Below are 19,619 nucleotides of genomic sequence, written 5' to 3' on the forward strand. Positions count from 1 at the left end.
CCTTCATCCCTCACCCATGGCAACAACCAGTCTGTTCTCCATGTCTGTGAGTCTGTTTCTCTTTTGTAGATAGGTTCATTTGTGCCATATTTTAGATTCTACATATAAATGATATCACATATTTGTCTTCAATATCATATGAGAATCTCTAGTTGCATTTATGTTGCTGCAAATGGCATTATTTCATTGGTTTTTTTAAATGGCATATTAGTATTCCGTTGTGTATATGTGCCACATCTTTTTTTTATATATATACTGATTTTTATTTTTTTCCATTGTAGCTGGTTTACAGTGTTCTGTCAGTTTTCTGCTGTATAGCGTGGTGACCCAGTTACACATACATGTGTACATTCTTTTTTCTCACATTATCCTGTCACATCTTAATCCATTCATCTGTTGATGGACATTTAGGTTGTTTCTGTCTTGGCTATTGTGAATAGTGCTGCAGTGAACAAAAGGGTGTATGTACCTTTTTGAATTACAGTTTTGCCTGGATATGTGCCCAGGAATGGGACTGCTGGATATGATATTTCTGTATTTAATTTTCTAGGAAACTCCGTACTGTTTTCCATAGTGTTTCTACCATTTTACATTCCCCCCCAAGCAGATAAGGAGGGTTCCTTTTTCTGCACACACTCTCCAGAATTTTTTATTTGTAGGCTTATTAATGTTAGCCATTCTGACCTGTGTGAGGTGGTATCTCATTGTAGTTTTGATTTGCATTTCTCTGATAATTAGTGATGTCGAGCATCTTTTCACGCGTATACTGGCCCTCTGTATGTCTTCAATGGAGCAATGTCTATTTAGGTCTTCTGACCATTTTTTCAAGTGGTTGTTTGTTTCTCCCATTCTGTGGGTTGTCTTTCATTTTTGTTAATGGTTTCCTTTGCTGTGCAAAAGCTTGTCAGTTTGATTAGGTCTCATTGGGTTATTTTTGTTTTTATTTCTGTTGGCTTAAAACATTTGTACATTTGATGTCAGAAAATGTTTCACCTATGTTTCCTTCTACGATTTGTATGGTATCATGTCTTATGTCTAAGTCTTTAAGCCATTTTGAGTTTATTTTTGGGTATGGTGTGAAGGTGTGTTCTAGTTTCATTGATTTACAGGCAGCTGTCCAGTTTTTCCAGCACCACTTGCTGAAGAGACTTGTACCCATTTTATATCCTTGCCTCCTTTGTCGAAGAACAATTGACTGTAGGTGTCTGGGTTTATTTCTGGGTTCTACATTCTGTTCCACCAATCCATATGTCTGTTTTGGTATCAGTACCACACTATCTTTTTTTATTTTATTTTATTTTATTTTCCCACTGTACAGCAAGGGGGTCAGGTTATCCTTACATGTATACATTACAATTACAGTTTTCCCCCCACCATTTCTTCTGTTGCAACATGAGTATCTAGACATAGTTCTCAATGCTATTCAGCGGGATCTCCTTGTAAATCTATTCTAGGTTGTGTCTGATAAGCCCAAGCTCCCGATCCCTCCCACTCCCTCCCCCTCCCATCAGGCAACCACAAGTCTCTTCTCCAAGTCCATGATTTTCTCTTCTGAGGAGATGTTCATTTGTGCTGGATATTAGATTCCAGTTATAAGTGATATAATATGGTATTTGTCTTTGTCTTTCTGGCTCATTTCACTCAGTATGAGATTCTCTAGTTCCATCCATGTTGCTGCAAATGGCATTATGTCATCCTTTTTTATGGCTGAGTAGTATTCCATTGTGTATATATACCACATCTTCCGAATCCAATCATCTGTCGATGGACATTTGGATTGTTTCCATGTCCTGGCTATTGTGAATAGTGCTGCAATGAACATGCGGGTGCATGTGTCTCTTTTAAGTAGAGTTTTGTCCGGATAGATGCCCAAGAGTGGGATTGTGGGGTCATATGGAAGTTCTATGTATAGATTTCTAAGGTATCTCCAAACTGTTCTCCATAGTGGCTGTACCAGTTTACATTCCCACCAACAGTGCAGGAGGGTTCCCTTTTCTCCACAGCCCCTCCAGCACTTGTTATTTGTGGATTTATTAATGATAGCCATTCTGACTGGTGTGAGGTGGTATCTCATGGTAGTTTTGATTTGCATTTCTCTTATAATCAGCGATGTTGAGCATTTTTTCATGTGTTTGCTGGCCATCTGTGTATCTTCCTTGGAGAATAGTCTATTCAGGTCTTTTGCCCATTTTTCCATTGATTGATTGGTTTTTTGGCTGTTGAGTTGTATAAGTTGCTTATATATTCTAGAGATTAAGCCCTTGTCGGTTGCATCATTTGACACTATTTTCTCCCATTCTGTAAGTTGTCTTTTTGTTTTCTTTTTGGTTTCCTTTGCTGTGCAAAAGCTTTTCAGTTTGATGAGGTCCCATGGGTTTATTTTTGCTCTAATTTCTATTGCTTTGGGAGACTGACCTGAGAAAATATTCATAATGTTGATGTCAGAGAGTGTTTTGCCTATGTTTTCTTCTAGGAGTTTGATGGTGTCCTGTCGTATATTTAAGTCTTTCAGCCATTTGGAGTTTATTTTTGTGCATGGTGTGAGGGTGTGTTCTAGTTTCATTGCTTTGCATGCAGCTGTCCAGGTTTCCCAGCAATGCTTGCTGAATAGACTTTCCTTTTCCCATTTTATGTTCTTGCCTCCCTTGTCAAAGATTAATTGACCCACACTATCTTGATTACTGTGGCTTTGTAATATTTTCTGAAGTCTGGAAGAGTTATACCTCCTGGTTTTTTCCCCTCAGGGTTTCTTTTGCCATTCTCTGTATTTTATGGTTCTACATAAATTTTTGGATTGTTTGTTCTCTGTGCAAAATGTGATGGGTAATTTGATAGGGGCCACATTAAATATGTATATTGCTTTGAGTAATATGGTCATTTTAACAATATTCTTCCAATTTAGGAGAATGAGGTATCTTTCCATTTCTTTGAATCATTTTTAATTTCCTTGACTACTGTTTTATAGTCCTCAATGTATAAGTCTTGCACCTCCTCAGTCAGGTTTATTCCTAGGTATTTATTATTTTTTGATTATAAAAGGGATTGTTTTTAATACTCCTTTTCTAATATTTCATTGCTAGTATACAGAAATGCAACCAATTTCTGAATATTAATCTCATATCTTGATACTTTGCTGAATTCATTGATCAAATAGTTTTTGTGTGGAGTCCGTAAGGTTTTTTTAAATATAATATCATGTCATCTGCATATACTGATAACTTTACTTTTTCCAGTTTGGATAACTGAATTCTTTTGTCTGATTGCTGTGGCTATGACTTTAATACTATTTGAATAAAAGTGGTGAGAGTGGGCATCTTGGTCTTGTTCCAGATTTTAGTGGGAAGGCTTTCAGCTGTGGGTTTGTCATAAATGGCTTTATTTTATTTTATTTTATTTTTTGTCTTTTGGTTGTTGTTGTTGCTATTTCTTGGGCCGCTCCCGTGGCATATGGAGGTTCCCAGGCTAGGGGTTGAATCGGAGCTGTAGCCACCAGCCTACACCAGAGCCACAGCAACGCGGGATCCGGGACGCGTCTGCAACCTACACCACAGCTCACGGCAACGCCGGATCGTTAACCCACTGAGCAAGGGCAGGGACCGAACCCACAACCTCATGGTTCCTAGTTGGATTCGTTAACCACTGCGCCACGACGGGAACTCCATAAATGGCTTTATTTTAAGATACTTTTCTTCTATACCCACTTTGGTAAGATTGTTTATCATAAATGGATATTGAATTTTGTCAAATGCTTTTTCTGAATCTGTTGAGATGATCAGTGGTTTTTAACTTTTCATTTGTTAATGTGGTATATGACATTGACTGATTTACACGCTTAACCATCCTTGTGAACCTTGGATGACTCCCACTTGGTGGTGTATGATCTTTTCTATGTGTTGTTGGATTCAGCTGGCTATAATTCTGTTGAGAATTTTTGCATCTATATTCATCGAAGATATGGACTGTAATTTTCTTTTCGATAGTATATTTTTTTTCCTTTTTTTTTTTTTTTTTAAGGGCCGCACCCATGGCATATGGACGTTCCCAGGCTAGGGGTCCGACTAGAGCTACAGCTGCTGGCCTGCACCACAGCCACAGCAACACCAGATCCAAACTGTGTCTGTGGCCTATACCACAGCTCACGGTAATGCTGGATCCTTAACCCACTGAGCAAGGCCAGGGATCGAACCCGAAACCTCATGGTTCCTAGTCGGATTCATTTCTGCTGTGCCATGCTGGGAACTCCTTTGGTAGTATTTTTGTATGGTTTTGGCATTAGGGTGATGGTGGCTTCATAGAGTGTCTTTGGAGTGTTCCTTCTTCAATCTTTTGGAAGATTTTAAGAAGAATGGTTATAAGTTCTTTGCACATTTGGTAGAATTCACCTGTGAAGCCATATGGTCCTGGACTTTTGTTTTCAGGGAATTTTTTTTTTTTGTATTATTACATATTCAATTTCATTTCTGGTGATCTGTCTGTCCAAATTATCTACATTCAGTTTTGGTGGGCTGTGTATCTCTAGAAAGTTGTCCATTTCTTCTAGATTTTCAAATTTGTTGGCATATAATTGTTTATAGTATTTTCTTAGGTTTTCTTGTATTTCTGCAGTATCTATTGAGATCTCTCCTTTTTCATTTATTTTGTTTATTTGGGTTCTCTCTCTTGGTGAGTCTGGCCAGAGGTTTGTCAGTTTTGTTTACCCTTTCAAAGAACTAGCTCTTGGCTTTACTGATTTTTTTCTATTGTTTTTTAATCTCTATTTTATTGATTTCCTCTCTGATGTTTATGATTTCCTTCCTTCTGCTGACTTTTGGCTTTGTTTGATCTTCTTTTTCTAATTCATTTAGGTGGTAGGTTAAGGTCCTTGATTTGAGATTTTTACTTTTTTGAGGAAAGCCTGTATCACTATGAACTTCCTTTTAATAACTGCTTTTGCAGTGTCCCATAGATTTTGAATAGTTGTGTTTTCATTGTTTGTCTTGAGGTATTTTTTGGTTTGTTCTGGCTTTTTGGGGGGGCCACACTTGTGGCATATGGAGGTTCCCAGGCTAAGGGTCAAATCGGAGCTGTAGCTGCCGGCCTATGCCAGAGCCACTGCAATGCCAGATCCAAGCTGTGTCTGCGACCAACACCACAGCTCATGGCAATGCCAGATCCTTAACCCACTGAATGAGGCCAGGGATCGAACCTACACATGGTTCCTAGTTGGATTCGTTTCCACAGCACCAGGACGGGAAATCCTCTTCAGGTATTTTTTAATTTCCTTTTTGATTTCCTCATTGACCCACTGGTTTTTTAGTAGCACGTTGTTTAGTCTCCATGTAGTCAGGTTTTTCACATTTTTCCCTTGTGGTTCATATCTTGTTTCATGCCATTCTGGTCAGAGCAGATGCTTGAAATAATTTCTGTACACTTATTTGTGTCCAATATGTGGTCAATCTTAGAGAATCTTCCATGTGCACTTGAAAATAATGTATATTTTGAGTTTTTTGGATGTAACATCCTGAAAATATCAATTAAGTCTAACTCTTCTATTGCATCATTTTGTATCTCTGTTGCCTGGTTGATTTTCTGTCTAGAGGATCTAAACGTTGATGTTAAAGTCTCCTACTATTATTGCCTTTCCATCAACTTCTCCTTTTATGTTTGTTACTTCTGTTGTATATATTTGGGTGCTCCTATGTTAGGGGTAGATATATTGATGAGTATAAATTTCTCTTCTTCAATTGAGCCTTTCATCATTAAATAGTCTTCTTTATCATCTGTGACCTTTATTTTAAAGTATATTTTGTCTCATATGAGTATAGCAACCCCCCACTCCCGTCATTTCCATTCACATGAAATGTCTTTTTCCATCCTCTCACTTTCAATTTCTGTGTGTCCTTTGCCCTAAGGTGTCTCTTGTAGGCAGCATATTGTAGGCTCTTGTTTTTTTTCAGTTCAGCCTGCTACTCCATGTCTTTTGATTGGAGCATTCAGTCCTTTGACATTTAAGGTTATTATTGAAAAATATATATATTTTCATTGCCATTTAAATGTTGTTTTCCAGTTGATTCTATGATTCTCCTTTGTTCATTTCTCAGTTTTGTTGAGTGATTTCCTATTTTATGCTTGCATCCTCTTCTTTTTAGTTTTTGTGAATGTAATACTTGGTTTTGATTTGTGGTTGCCCCGTTTTTCTTTTTTTAAAAGTTTTTATATATGACTATAGTTAAGTTACAAGGTTGTAATAATTCCTGCAGTACAATAAAGTGACCCAGTCATACATATACACATACCCATTTTCTCTCAGATTTTTTCCACATAGGTTATCACAGAATATTGGGAAGATTTATCTATGCAATACAGCAGGTCCCTGTTTGCTAAACATTCCATATACCTCAGTGTGCATATGCCAATCCCAAACCCCCAGTCCCCCACCTGCAAGTTTTTCATCCCTCCCAGTCTCCCACCTGTAAGTTTTTCCAAAGTCTGTAAGTCTGTTTCTGGTCTACAAATAAGTTCATTTGCGTCCTTTTTTTTTTTAGATTCTGCATATAGGTGATATATGATGTGTGTCTTTCACTGACTGGCTAACTTCACTTAGTGTGATGGTTTCTAGGTCCATCCATGTTGCTGCAAATGGCATTATTTTATTCCTTTCATGAGTGAGTAACATTCCATTAAATATATGTACCACATCTTTAGCCATTTCTCTGTTGATGGGCATTTAGGTTGCTTCCATGTCTTGGCTATTGTAAATAGTGCTACAATAAACATTTTCAAATTATGGTTTTATCTGTATAGATGCTCAGGAGTGTGACTGCTGGATTGTATGGTAGTTCTACTTTTAATTTTTTGAGGAACCTTTATACTGTTTTCCGTAGTGGTCGTACCAATGTAGATTCCCACCAACTGTGTAAGAGGGTTCCCTTTTCTCTACATCTTCTCCAACATTTATTTTTTTATAGACTTTTTGATGATGGCCATTCTCTTACAGTAGATGTGGTACCTCATAGTAGTTTTGATTTGCCTTTCTCTAATAATTAGTAATATTGAGCATCTTTTCATGTATCTTTTGGCCATCTGAATTTCTTCTTTGGAGAAATGTCTGTTTGGGTCTTCTGCACATTTGTTTTATTGGGCTGTTTGTTTTTTTGATATTGAGCTGCAGGAGGTGTTTGAGATTTTGGAGATTAATCCCTTGTCAGTTGCTTCATTTACAAATACTTTCTCCCATTCTGTGGGTTATCTTTTGTTTATGGTTTCCTTTGCTATGCAAAACTTTTAAGCATAATTAGGTCCCATTTGTTTTTTTTTTTCTTTGTTTTTTGTCTTTTGACCTTTTTTAGGGCCGCACCCATGGCATATGGAGGTTCCCAGGCTAGGGCTCTAATCAGAGCTGTTGCTGCCAGCCTATGTCAGAGCCACAGCAATGCCAGATCTGAGCCGCTTCTGTGACCTACACCACAGCTCACGGCATCGCTGGATCCTTAACCCACTATATTTATGTTTTTGTGCCAGTACCATACTGTTTTGATGACTATAACTTTGTAGTATCTTGTGAGGTGAGGGAGCATGATCCCTCCAGATCCATTTTTCTTAGCAGGTTTGGTTTGGCTATTCAGGGTCTTTGGTTTTTCCAAACAAATTTTAAAATATTTTGTTCTAGTTCTTTGAAAAATGCTATTGGTAATTTCATGGTGGTTGCATTGCATCTGTAGATTGCCTTGAGTAATATACTCATTTTGACCATATTGATTCTTTTAATCCAAGAGCATGGTATATCTTTCCATCTATTTGTGTCACCTATGATTACTTTCATCTGCATCTTATAGTTTCCAGAGTGCAGGTATTTTGTCTCTTAAGGTAGGTTTACTCCTAGGAATTAAAAAAATTTTTTTGATGTAATGGTAAATGTTACTGTTCCTCTGATTTCTCCTTCTGATCTTTCACTGTTAGTATGCAGAAATGCAATCAATTTTTGTGTACTAATTTTGTATCCTGCAACTTTACCAAATTCACTGATGAGCTCTAACAGTTTTCTGGTAGTGTCTTCAGCATTTTCATGTCATCTGCAGACAGTGAGTTTTACTTTTTCCTTTCCAATTTGAATTCCTTTTATTTCTCTTCTCTGATTGCCTTGGCTAGGACTTCCAAAACTATGTTAAGTAGAAGTGGCGAGAGTGAACATTCTTGTATTGATCCTGATCTTAGTGGGAATTCTTTCAGCTTTTCACCATTGAGAATGATGTTAGCTGTGGGTTTGTAGTTTTTTTTTCTTCCTTCTTTCCTTTTTTTTTTTTTTTTTTTTTTTTTTTTGCTTTTTAGGGCTGCACCCACAGCATATGAAAGTTCCCAGGCTAGGGGGTAGAGGTCAAATGAGAGCTTCAGCTGCCAGCGTACACAACAGCCACAGCAACACAGATCTGAGCTCAGGGCAACACCAGATCCTCAGCTCACTTAGCCCAGTCATGAATTAAACCTTCAACCTCATGGGTATGAGTTGGATTTAACACTGAGCCACAGCGGGAAATCCAGTTTGTAGATTTTTTATTTTCCTGCCATGCATCTTATAATTTTCACTCCTTTTATCTTCCTGTTTAGCTTTTTGCTGTTCTTTGTGTTTATTTATCACTTTCACAAATAGAAATTTTTTTCCTTTTATATTTGTATACTGGTTTTTTGAAATGATTACTCTAATTGTGATTTCCTTCATCCTATATCTTTTTACTCCTTCCCTATTTAGAGGAGATCTTTCAGTATTTTTTTTAGAATGGGTGTAGTATTACTGTACTCTTTTAGTTTTTGTTTCCTGGAGAAATTCTTCATTTCCCCTTCTATATTAAATGATAATCTTGCTGGGCAGAGTATTCTGTGCTGCAGAATTTTCCCTTTTAGAACTTTGAATGTATCTTACCCCTCTCTTCCGGCCTGCAGTGTTCCTGCAGAGAAATCAGCTGATAGACTTGAGGGAGTTTTCTTATAATTATTTGTTTTTCTCTTGCTGTCTTTAGAATCGTCTTGTTATCTTTAACATTTGCCATTTTTATTATGTCTCAGTGTAGGTCTGTCTGGGTTCAACTTGTTTGGGGCCCTCGGTTCCTGTGTCTTAATATTTGTTTCTTTTTGATTTGGAAAGTTTTCAGCCATGATTTATTCAAATATATTTTCAATCCCCTTTTCTTTTTCTTCTCCTTTTGGAATCCTTATTATGTGTAGGTTGATCTGTTTTATGTTATCCCATAGATCTCTTATTGCTTCCATTTTTATTTTTAATTTTTTTGTCTTTTTGCCTTTTCCAGGGCTGCTTCCCTTGGCATATGGAGGTTTCCAGGCTAGGGGTCTAATTGGAGCTGTGGTTGCCGGCCTACACCAGAGCCACAGCAATGCAGGATCTGAGCCACATCTGTAACCTACACCCCAGCTCATGGCAACGCCGGATCATTAACCCACTGAGCAAGGGCAGGGACCGAACCCGCAACCTCATGGTTCCTAGTCAGATGCGTTTCTGCTGCGCCACAATGGGAACTCCAGTCACACAGTTTAATATCCGCACATTAGATGTGGATTTCTGGACCATGGACAGTGGATCTAACACAGCAGAAAATGTAAATCATGAAGTTGGGGGAGAATATATTTGCTCAGAATGAAGTTTTCTTGAACAGCCTCCATCATTCTGCTTTTCAATGCATTTAACTGAGCTTTTGTCTTTGAAGATGAATTTCTAATTTTTCTTATTTCCTCTGTAGGTTTCTAATTCTTTTGTTTATTTTTTTTAACAGAATAAAATACATATATTTAAACACAGTTACATTCATACAGATTATTATATCATGGATCTTAAGAAACAGATTAAGTGACTCCCTCTGGAGAAGTGGAATAGAAAATATGCTGAGACAAATAGGAAATCTATACTTTATCCCATTTTGTATGGCTTTCATCTTTACTATTTAGTGTTATCTATTACATTCAATTTTTCTTTAAAAATTAGCATTATATTAAAATGTGTATATTATGCAACTAAAATTTATAAAGAAAGCCTTATATACCATTAAATATGTTATATAGCATAATAAAAAATAACTGGTAAGAATAACAAATAATATACCCTCTGAAAATAAGTAAAATATAAAATGCATAAATTGGTTAAAAAAACAGTGTAAGTATATAAATATGTCCTCACAATTTGTTACATCTTATTGATTCTTCAATATAGGCATTACACAATTCTAGGTGATGTGATAAACAAGATATTATAGACCTTACATTGTACCATGGAGAGGAATGGTTATTAATAATACAATTGTAGAACTGTATTATTTAATTGTACAGTTGCATTAATTATAATTATCATAAATTCTTTGATGGAGAGGAAATCAGCATAAGATGTAAGAAGACTTGAGCATTTCAAGAATGATGTCAAATGACCCCCTTCATGGCGGATTATGCACTTACTTACTATGAGATATATTTCTTCTCCAGAGATTCCTTGTTTGTGTATCAATTGTAGATTTTTGGTTTGCAGTTATTCTGAAGTTTTGATATGAGTCTATATGTATACGAGATTGTTTTAAGTTGTTGTTCTCTTAATTGCAAGTTCATCTCCAGTGTCCTGCATTTGTACCCACCTCTTCTCATGATTCCTGATTTTGGTGGTGTAATTGTGCATGGATGATTTCGTATCTTTACTGTATATATACCTTTACTGGTGAGCCTTATCATTTGTGGAATTTTTGTTTCCTGTTGCTGTCTTGCCTTTTCTTCCTAGAGAAGTTCCTTTAGTATTTGTCGTAAGGCTGGTTTAGTGTTTTGGAATTCTTTCAGCTTTTACTTATCTGTGAAGGTTTTGATATCTCTTTCAAATCTAAATGAGAGCCTTGCTGGGTAGATTAATCTTGGAGGTTTTTTCCTTTCATCACGTGAAGTATATCATGCCACTCCCTTCTGGCTTGCAGAGTTTCTGCTGAAAAATCTGCTGATAACGTTATTGGGGTTCCCTTGTATGTTGTTTCTTTTCCCTAGCTACTTTCAAGATTTTGTCTTTAATTTGGTCAGTTTGAGTAATATGTGTCTTGGTATATTCCTCCTTGGGTTTATTTTATATGGTACTCATTGTGCTTCCTGGATTTGAGTGAGTGGTTCCTTCCCCATGTTAGGGAAGTTTTCGGCTATTATCTCTTGGAATATTTTTTCTGTCCCCTTCTCTCTCTCTTCTTCTGGTACCCCTATAATGTGGATGTTGTTGCGTTTCATGTTGTCCCAGAGTTCTCTGAGACTCTCATTTGTTTTCAATCTTTTTTCTCATTTCCATTCTGCATGCGTAATTTCCACTAATCTGTCCTCCACCTCACTTATTTGTTCTTCTGCCTCCTGTATTCTGCTGTCAGCTGCCTGTAGTGAATTTTTTTAAATTTTATTCTAGTGAATTTTTTATTTGTTATTGTATTTTGCATCCCTTCTTGTTTAAGTTTTATATCTTGTATCTCTTTGGTTAGTGTTTCCTGTAAGTTATCCGTCTTTGTCTCCAGTTTATTTCCAATGTCTTGCATCATCTTCAGCATCAACAATCTAAAGTCTTTTTCTTGGAGGCTGAGAATCTCCTGATCACTTAGCTGTTTTTCTGGGGTTTTTCCTTTCTCTCTCACCTGAGTTACAGTTCTCTGTCTTTTCATTTTTATAGGTTTTTGGTGTGATGACCTTTTTACAGATAATAGGGTCATAGCCTCTCTTCTGGTGTCTGCCCTCTTTGTGGCTGAAGTCAGTATGGGGGGCTTGCTGTAGGCTTCCTGATGGGAGGGACTGATGCCTGCCCACTGGTAGGTGGAGCTGATTCTAATCCTTCTGGTAGGTGGGGCTTAGTCTCTGGATGGGACTAGAGGCTGCTATGTGCCTGAGGGGTCTTTGGGTAGCCTGTTTACTGAGGGGCAGGGCTGTGATCCCACCTGGGTTGCTGTTTGCCCTGGAGCTTCTCAGCACTGACTGACAGGTGGGGCCAGATTTTCCCAAAATGGCCACCTCCAGAGAAAGGCATGCTGCTAAATATTCCCAACAGCTTTGCCTTCAATGTCCCTCCCTCACAACAAGTACCATTCACCCCTGTTTTCCCAAGATGTCCTCCAAGAACCGCAGTCAGGTTTGACCCAGATTCCCTTGGAGACCTCGCTCTGCCCTGGGATCCAGTGCACGAGAAATTCCGTGTGCACCTTTTAAGAATGGGGTCTCTGTTTCCCCCAGTCCTGTGGAGCTCCTGCGCCCAAGCCCCACTGGCCTTCAATGCCAGATGCTCCAAGGGCTCTTTCTCCCAGTGCTGGATCCCCACACGTGAGGGTTTGATGTGGGGCTCAGAACTCTCACTCCTGTAGGTGAGTGTCTGTGAACCAGTTAGTTTCAGTCTGTGGAGCTTCCCACCTGGGAGGTATGGGGTTATTTATATCGTGAAATAGCCTCTCCTACCTCTTGATGTGGCCTCTTCTTTTTCTTCTGGAGTAGGGTATCTTTTTGAAGGTTTCCGGTCCATTTGGGTGGAGGTTGCTCAGTCTTTAGTTGTTAGTTTTGTTGTTTTTAGGAGAGAAGTTGAGTTCCAGTCCTTCTATTCTGCCATCTTAATCCTGTCTCCTCTAATTCCTTTCTAAAGTAATGTGCACCACTGTACATATCAGTTCTTAATTCCTTCAGTATTTTCATTATCTCCCTTTTGAACTCAGTGTCTGTTAGACTGCAGAGGTCTGTTTCATTGCTCCTTCACAGAAATTTTCCTTTTCTTTTAAATAGGAATGGTTCTTGTGCCTCTTCATTTTGCTTATATTCTTCTTTTTGTTGGTTTAGGGGAAACAATTATCTTCAGTAGTCTTGGAGGACTGTTGATATGTGGGAGCATCTCTGGGTAGCTTGTGAAGGCCATATCTGTATGTGTATATATATATATATATATGTGTGTGTGTGTGTTTTCTTTTGATGGGAGGGCTTCTTTTGGTTTCCATAATTTTTTTCTCTTTCCTCAGTGTGTACAGGCTGTTATCCCCTTGATGGGGGTGTGCAGGTGTATAGCCTATGCATGCTTTCAAGGAGATGGGGGCAATGGGCAGGGCCTATAGCCAGTGTCCTGTTGCCAGGCCCCTGGCAGTGGGAAGGACCCGTGGGAAGGTGGGGGCACAGGCTACTCCTGGGTTCAGGGCCCTGGGCAGTGGCAGTGATCCTCAGGGAGGTGGGCAGCAACAACAGTGGGGTGTGTGCATGCGCAGGGGGTCAGGGCAATGGCTGGTGCTCAGTTGCAGGGCCTTCCTCAGTGGCGACCCCTGAGGTGACTGGGGCCACAGGTGGTGCCTGATCATGGGAACTTTAGTGGTGGCAGGCTGTGTCCCAGATCAGGAGTCTGAAATGGCTGCAGGGGTTTGCATCCACCCCTATAGCCCACTCAAAAGGCGCCTGACAGCCTGAGCATGCACAGAGAAAGATATTCCTGTGGCAGTCCTGTCCTTCTCTCGCCCTTCCCAACAATTTACCTTGCTTCTCATGTGGGCCAGGCCTCTTCCCACACTTTTCCCCTGTTGTGCACAGCTCCCTGGTCCCCTCTGGCTGTCTTCATATAGCCAACCCTAGTCCTCTCCCCAGAACTGACCTCTGAAGTCTGAGTCTCAACTCCCAGCCACCCAAGTGTCTCACGTAGTGATGAAGCTTGTGGCTGTCTCTCTGCTTTGCCCTCCTCTGACCTGCTGCTTCACTTTTCTCCAAGGCGTTGAGGCTCCCCTCTATCCCAGCTAATCTCCTTGTCAATTAGGAGGCCTCCCGGGGTGAAGATTCTTTCCCTCTTTCACAGCTTCCTCAGGAATGCTGGTCTCTCCTGATTCTTTTCTTTCTCTTCTTTTTCATTTGTTATACCCAGATATGTGGAGGGTTTCTTGCTGTTTTTGGAGGTCTTAGGTTCTGCCAGCATTCAGTAGATGTTCTGTGCAAATCATTCTACATGTGAAATTTTTTTTTTTTTGATGTGTTTGTGGGAGAAGGCAAGTACCATATGTTAACTCCTCTGTCATCTTGATCCCCACCCCTGCCTAGTTTTAATAGGTTTATCTTTTGTTTTTTGCAAAGTTCTAGTGATCTGACTTATTCATTGTTTAGATGACTTTATATTTTTACATACCAATTATATACTTGTTTTATACATTTATACTTTTATATGCTTTCCTTCCATTCATTTTTTTTTTTTCTGAGCCAGGTGTTTATAAGTTTATTTTATTCTTTTAAAATTGAAATGAGTATATATAAAATTACACATTATTCTGAGTAGAGGTTTATTACATCATAATCTGTGACATATACTGTTTTATTATTTTGTAGAAATTTTATAATACTTCATTAAATGCAAGAATTACCTAATGATGAATTTTTAAATTTCAAAATGGGAGAGCCTTTTCATATTCTAACTTTGTTATGCTTTATTTTATTCAATTACAATCATATACTATATACTTTAGATTTGGATATATTGTTTTTTAATATATAGCATTAAAATGGTCATACAAGTGAATTATTTTTGAGAGATGTAGAATTTGATATATATTAATTATATTACCATATTGAATATGTTGCTTACATATTCTTTGTCCATGTTTATTTTCTATTGACATGATCTGTCTTGGACTAAAAAGAGTTAAGCATTTCATGTATTACATGTTTTTTTTCTCATATCTACTATAATGTCTGCCTTAGGGAGGTTGCTTCTGTGTCATTTGGTGCAAAAACTATTCATAACCTTTCCATCTCCATTATAAATGTCACCTTTAATCTTAGTGCCCCTTTTGTCATCTTTGATGCTTTTAGGCTAGAATTCCACCTTGTTTTATATTAAGGTCGTTTTATAATAAGGTCTTTTTATTTTGTTCTGATATTTACAAAGTATTGTATTGTTCTAATGGCATCTTTTATAAATACATATTCATGTATTTTTTTTTTTTTTGTCTTTTTGCCATTTCTTGGGCCACTCCCATGGCATATGGAGGTTCCCAGGCTAGGGGTTGAATCGGAACTGTAGCCACTGGCCTACACCAGAGCCACAGCAACGCGGGATCCGAGCCACGTCTTCGACCTACACCACAGCTCACTGCAACGCCGGATGGTTAACCCACTGAGCAAGGCCAGGGATCGAACCCACAACCTCGTGGTTCCTAGTCGGATTCGTTAACCACTGAGCCACAATGGCAACTCCCTATAAATACATATTCATATATCTTTGAAATTAAACCTTGCTTTCCTCCAGCATATGATCAGTTCTTATAAATATTCCTTATATGAAAAAACAGCATCATTAGAATTAGCTGCTACAATCATAAGTATCTGTTTCTCCTTCGATGCCCCCCTTTTTTATTCTTAAATTTTGAGACTATATTCTCAGACACCTAATTTTTTTTTTTTTTTTTTTTTTTTTTTTTTAGGGCCATACCCATGCCATAGGTTTTGCAGCTGCCAGCCTATGCTCAAGCCATAGCAACGCAGGATCTGAGCTGCATCTGCAACCTACACGAGAGCTCATGGCAATGCCAGATCCTTAACCCACTAACTGAGGCCAGGGATTGAATCTTCATCCTCATGGATACTAGTCAGGTTTGTTACCACTGAGCCACGATAGGAACGACACCTAAAATTTTAAACTATGTTTTTCTGATGGAAATTATAATAATCTTTGCCTTAAAGTTTTGTCTAATGTTATAGCTAGCCCTATTCTTTGGAATAATATATTCACAGTATATCTTTTTCTCTTCATTTTCTCTTCATTTACTTACTTTTTTTTTTTTTTTTTTTTTTTTTTTAGGGCCACACCTGTGGCATTTGGAAGTTCCAGGCTAGGGGCTGAATTGGAGCTGTAGCTGCCAGGCTACACCACAGCCACAGCAACATGGGATCCACGCTGCATCTGCAGCCTATACCACAGCTCATGGCAACACTCGATCCTTAACCAACTGAGAGGAGCCAGGGCTCAAACCTGCATCTTCATGGATACTAGTCAGCTTCATTACTGCTAAGCCACAATAGGAATTCCCTCTTCATTTACTTTCAAATTTTCCTTCTATTTAAAATATGCCTGCAGTTCCCATCGTGGCTCAGCAGAAACAATCTGACTAGTATCTATGAGGACGCAGGTTTGATCCTTGGCCTCTCTCAGTGGGTTAAGGATCCAGTGTTGCTGTGCACTATGGTCTAGGTCACAGATGTGGCTCGGATGCTGCATTGCTATGGCTGAGTTGTAGGCCAGTGGCTACAGTTCCAATTTGACCCCTAGCCTGGGAACCACCTATGTCACAGGTGTGGCCCTAAAAGACAAAAAACAAAACAAAAAAAAAAAAACCTAACTTTAAAATATGCCCCTTGTAGAGAATGTAGTTTAATTTTTTTCTTTGTTTACTTTTATCCAAACTTTGATCTTGGTCCTTTAATGTTGAGTTCACTTATACTACTCATATATGTGAATTTATTTCTGTCAACTAAATTTATGTATTCTATTTGTCCCATGTATTGGTTACTCTATTTTTCTTGGCTTATTTTGGATTGATTGAGTGCTTTTTAATCATTACATCCCTTCTTTTGAAATTTATATATACTGCTTCTATCTACTAGTGATTACTCTAAAACATAAAATAGGTTAACTCTTAACAAAATAAAAAATGAATTTTTCTACTGTACCCCTGGCCTATGCAAATAAGAACACCTTAATTTCATTTACTATCTTTGGAACTTATATCGGGAAATTGTCATGTATTTCAGTACTATTTTATAATTCTCATTAATACTTTAAAAATCAATGTAAATTGACATAGACTCAAGTTTTATCACTTTGCATTTTCATTCCTTCTTTCATTGCAAACCTTTTGTCATGGATCAGTTTTCTTTTTTTCTGAACAAGACTTTTTTTTTTAGTTATTCTTGAAGTATAAATCCTTTAGTATTTCCCTTAGCAAGACTATTCTGGTAGTAATAAATCTCATATTTTTTATCTGAAAATGTTTTTATTTTACTACCAGTCACCACCATATGCTGATAATAGCTTTGTTAAGGTATAACTGACATACAGCAGACTGTATTTAAATTATATGATAAATTTGATATATACATACAACTGTGAAACTCGCCATAATTAGGACAGTGTATCTAACAGCCTCAATAGTTTTTATTGTCTCTTTGTAATCCCTGCTCTCATTCCTCCTACACTTATATCAATGATTGATGTAATTTCTGCCACTGTGAATTAATTTAACTTATTATAATAGAACTTTGTATAAAAGATATATAACATACATTTTTAATACATATTCTTTCATCAAGCATTAAATGTTTTGAGATCCATCCACATTGTGGCATCCGTCAGGAGTCAGCCCATTGTATTTCTGTGTGGTATTCCATTGGGTATCCCATAATTTGTTTACCCAGTCTGCTGTGAATTTGGATTGTTTCCACTTTGGAGGCTATTACAAAAAAACTGTCTTCACTTTTATGTTTTGCTATTTTTTTTTTTTTTTTTTTTAAGGGCTGTACCTGTGGCACATGGAGGTACCTAGGCTAGGGGTCGAACCAGAGCTACAGTTTCTGGCCTACACCACAGCCATAGCAAGGCAGGATCCAAGCTGTGTCTGTGACGTACACCACAGCTCATGGCAACACCAGATCTTTAATCCACTGAGCGAGGCCGGGGATCAAACCTGCAGCCTCATGTTTTCCTAGTCAGATTTGTTTCTGCTGCACCACAACAGGAACTCCAGAGATGTTTTAACACAAAGAGCCAAGGAAAATGAAGAACATTTTTATAAATAAAAGAACAATATTTAGAAAACTGACCCTAATAAAATGGAGAGTAAATGGTTTACATGGCAAAGAAATTAAAATAGTTGTCATAGGAGTTCCCGTCATGGTGCAGTGGAAACAAATCTGACTAGGAAGCATGAGGTCGCGGGTTCAATCCCTGGACTCTCTCAGTGGGTTAAGGATCTGGCGTTGCCATGCGCTGTGGTGTAGGTCACAGATGCAGCTTGGATCCCGCACTGTTGTGGTGTAGGGCAGCAGCATAGCTCCGACTGGACCCCTAGCCTCGGAACCTCCATATGCCATGGTTGTGGCCCTAAAGAAAAAAAAAGAGAAAGAAAATGTCTGAGAACATAATAAACTTAGGGAATGAAGGACATCTAGATCAAGGAAGCTGAAAGATAGCCAAAAAAGATAAAGAGATCCAGACCAAGACACATTATAATCAAACTGTCAAAAAGAATTTTGAAAAAAGCAAGAGAAAAAGCTGCCAACCAAGAATACTAAATCCGGAAAACTTATGCTTTAAAAACGAGAGAGAAATATTTCCCCAGACAAACAAAAATCTTCTCACCTTATCATTACTAGAAATATTAAAGGGAGTTAAGTTGAAATAAAAGTACACTAAAAAATTCAAGACTTTGGACCTGAACACTGCAGGAATTTTGGAGAGGAATTATAGCTTAGAGTTTAAAAAATTTCCAGGCCATGGGCAGAAATAAAATCCAGTGGAAATAGAGGATAAGCTGGGTTTGCACGTGGGGTCCAAATTTTTACCACTCACAAAGTACAGAATCTCTACACAGAAACTGAGAAAGTTGAGAAACTGTGAACCCTTAAGATGTAGGTAGAGAGAGATCAAGATAGCAGAATAGGAGATGGAGCTTACCTCCTTCTCCAAATCCATGAAAAATCCATGTGGAGTTTCCTGGTGGCTCAGAGGGTTAAGGATCTGCTGTTGTCACTGCTGTGGCAAGGGTCATGGCTGTGATGCAGGTTCACTTCCTGGCCCGGGAACTTCCACATGCTGTGAGCACAGTGGAAAAAAAAAAAATACGTGTGGAAAAATTCTCACAGAACATCTACTGAATGCTAGAAGATCTCATACAACCAAAGCTGCAAAACAGATGACCACATAACCAGGTCGGACAAATGGGAGATAAGAAGGAATTGGGATGGAACTTGCACTCCTGGGAGGGCACTGTGAAGAGGAAAGGTTCTCTTAACTCTGAGAACTTCCTTTGCTGGCTGGGAGATCAGCTGGGAGAGAAAGGGAGCTTCAGAGGCTCAGAGGAGAGTGCAGAAGTCAGACTGCAGCAGGCAGAACAGAGACCAGCACCGATGGTTCTGGCCACCACGCTGTAGCCTATCACATCTGGTGGTGCACATCGGGGCTGGGTTCTGAAACTCAGGCTTTGACAGACTGACCTTAGGAGAGGCCTAGGGTTGGCTGCATGGGACAGCCTGAAGGGCCTGAAGTGTGCCTGTGCAACTGGGAGTACGCACGGAAAGGTTCACCATAGAAGCCCCATTATTGATGCACATGAAGGGAGGGGCAGGACCTGCCTCAGCAGCCTCATTCTCAGCATGACCACAGTGGGGGCAGCTCTGCTTCTACAAGTGCTGGTGAATTACTCACATGTGGAGGTGGGGCTGAAATCTGAGCTGATCCCCAAGGGCCATGTGACTTTGGAAGGAGGGCTGAAATACAAGCAGTTGTCCCAGTGGTAGTGGAACTTCAGTTTTCTTCCACAGCCCATGGCTCTGTAAACTCAGGGTCTGCAAGACATTTGAGCATATTAGTGGTATTCTGGTGGCTGGGGCAGGTCCAGCCTTAGCAGTTTCAGGCT

At 38.8% G+C, this 19,619-nt stretch overlaps 1 protein-coding gene and 1 long non-coding RNA gene across 7 annotated transcripts in view; one reads left to right on the forward strand and one right to left on the reverse strand.

The window, feature by feature from the left end:
* The window catches only part of LOC100524794 (ATP-binding cassette sub-family A member 3-like), a 226,959-nt gene that overhangs the window by 53,375 nt on the left and 153,965 nt on the right, over nt 1-19,619 (reverse strand). The window lies entirely within an intron of this gene.
* LOC102163149 overlaps nt 15,517-19,619 on the forward strand; it is a 52,501-nt gene continuing 48,398 nt past the window's right edge. For both annotated transcript variants that reach the window (XR_002342382.1, XR_002342383.1), the window contains exon 1: nt 15,517-15,579. This is a non-coding gene — a long non-coding RNA (uncharacterized LOC102163149). The remainder of the gene's footprint in view (nt 15,580-19,619) is intronic.

The sequence above is a fragment of the Sus scrofa genome, chromosome 3, assembly GCF_000003025.6.
Source record: "Sus scrofa isolate TJ Tabasco breed Duroc chromosome 3, Sscrofa11.1, whole genome shotgun sequence".
Classification (NCBI taxonomy): domain Eukaryota; kingdom Metazoa; phylum Chordata; class Mammalia; order Artiodactyla; family Suidae; genus Sus; species Sus scrofa.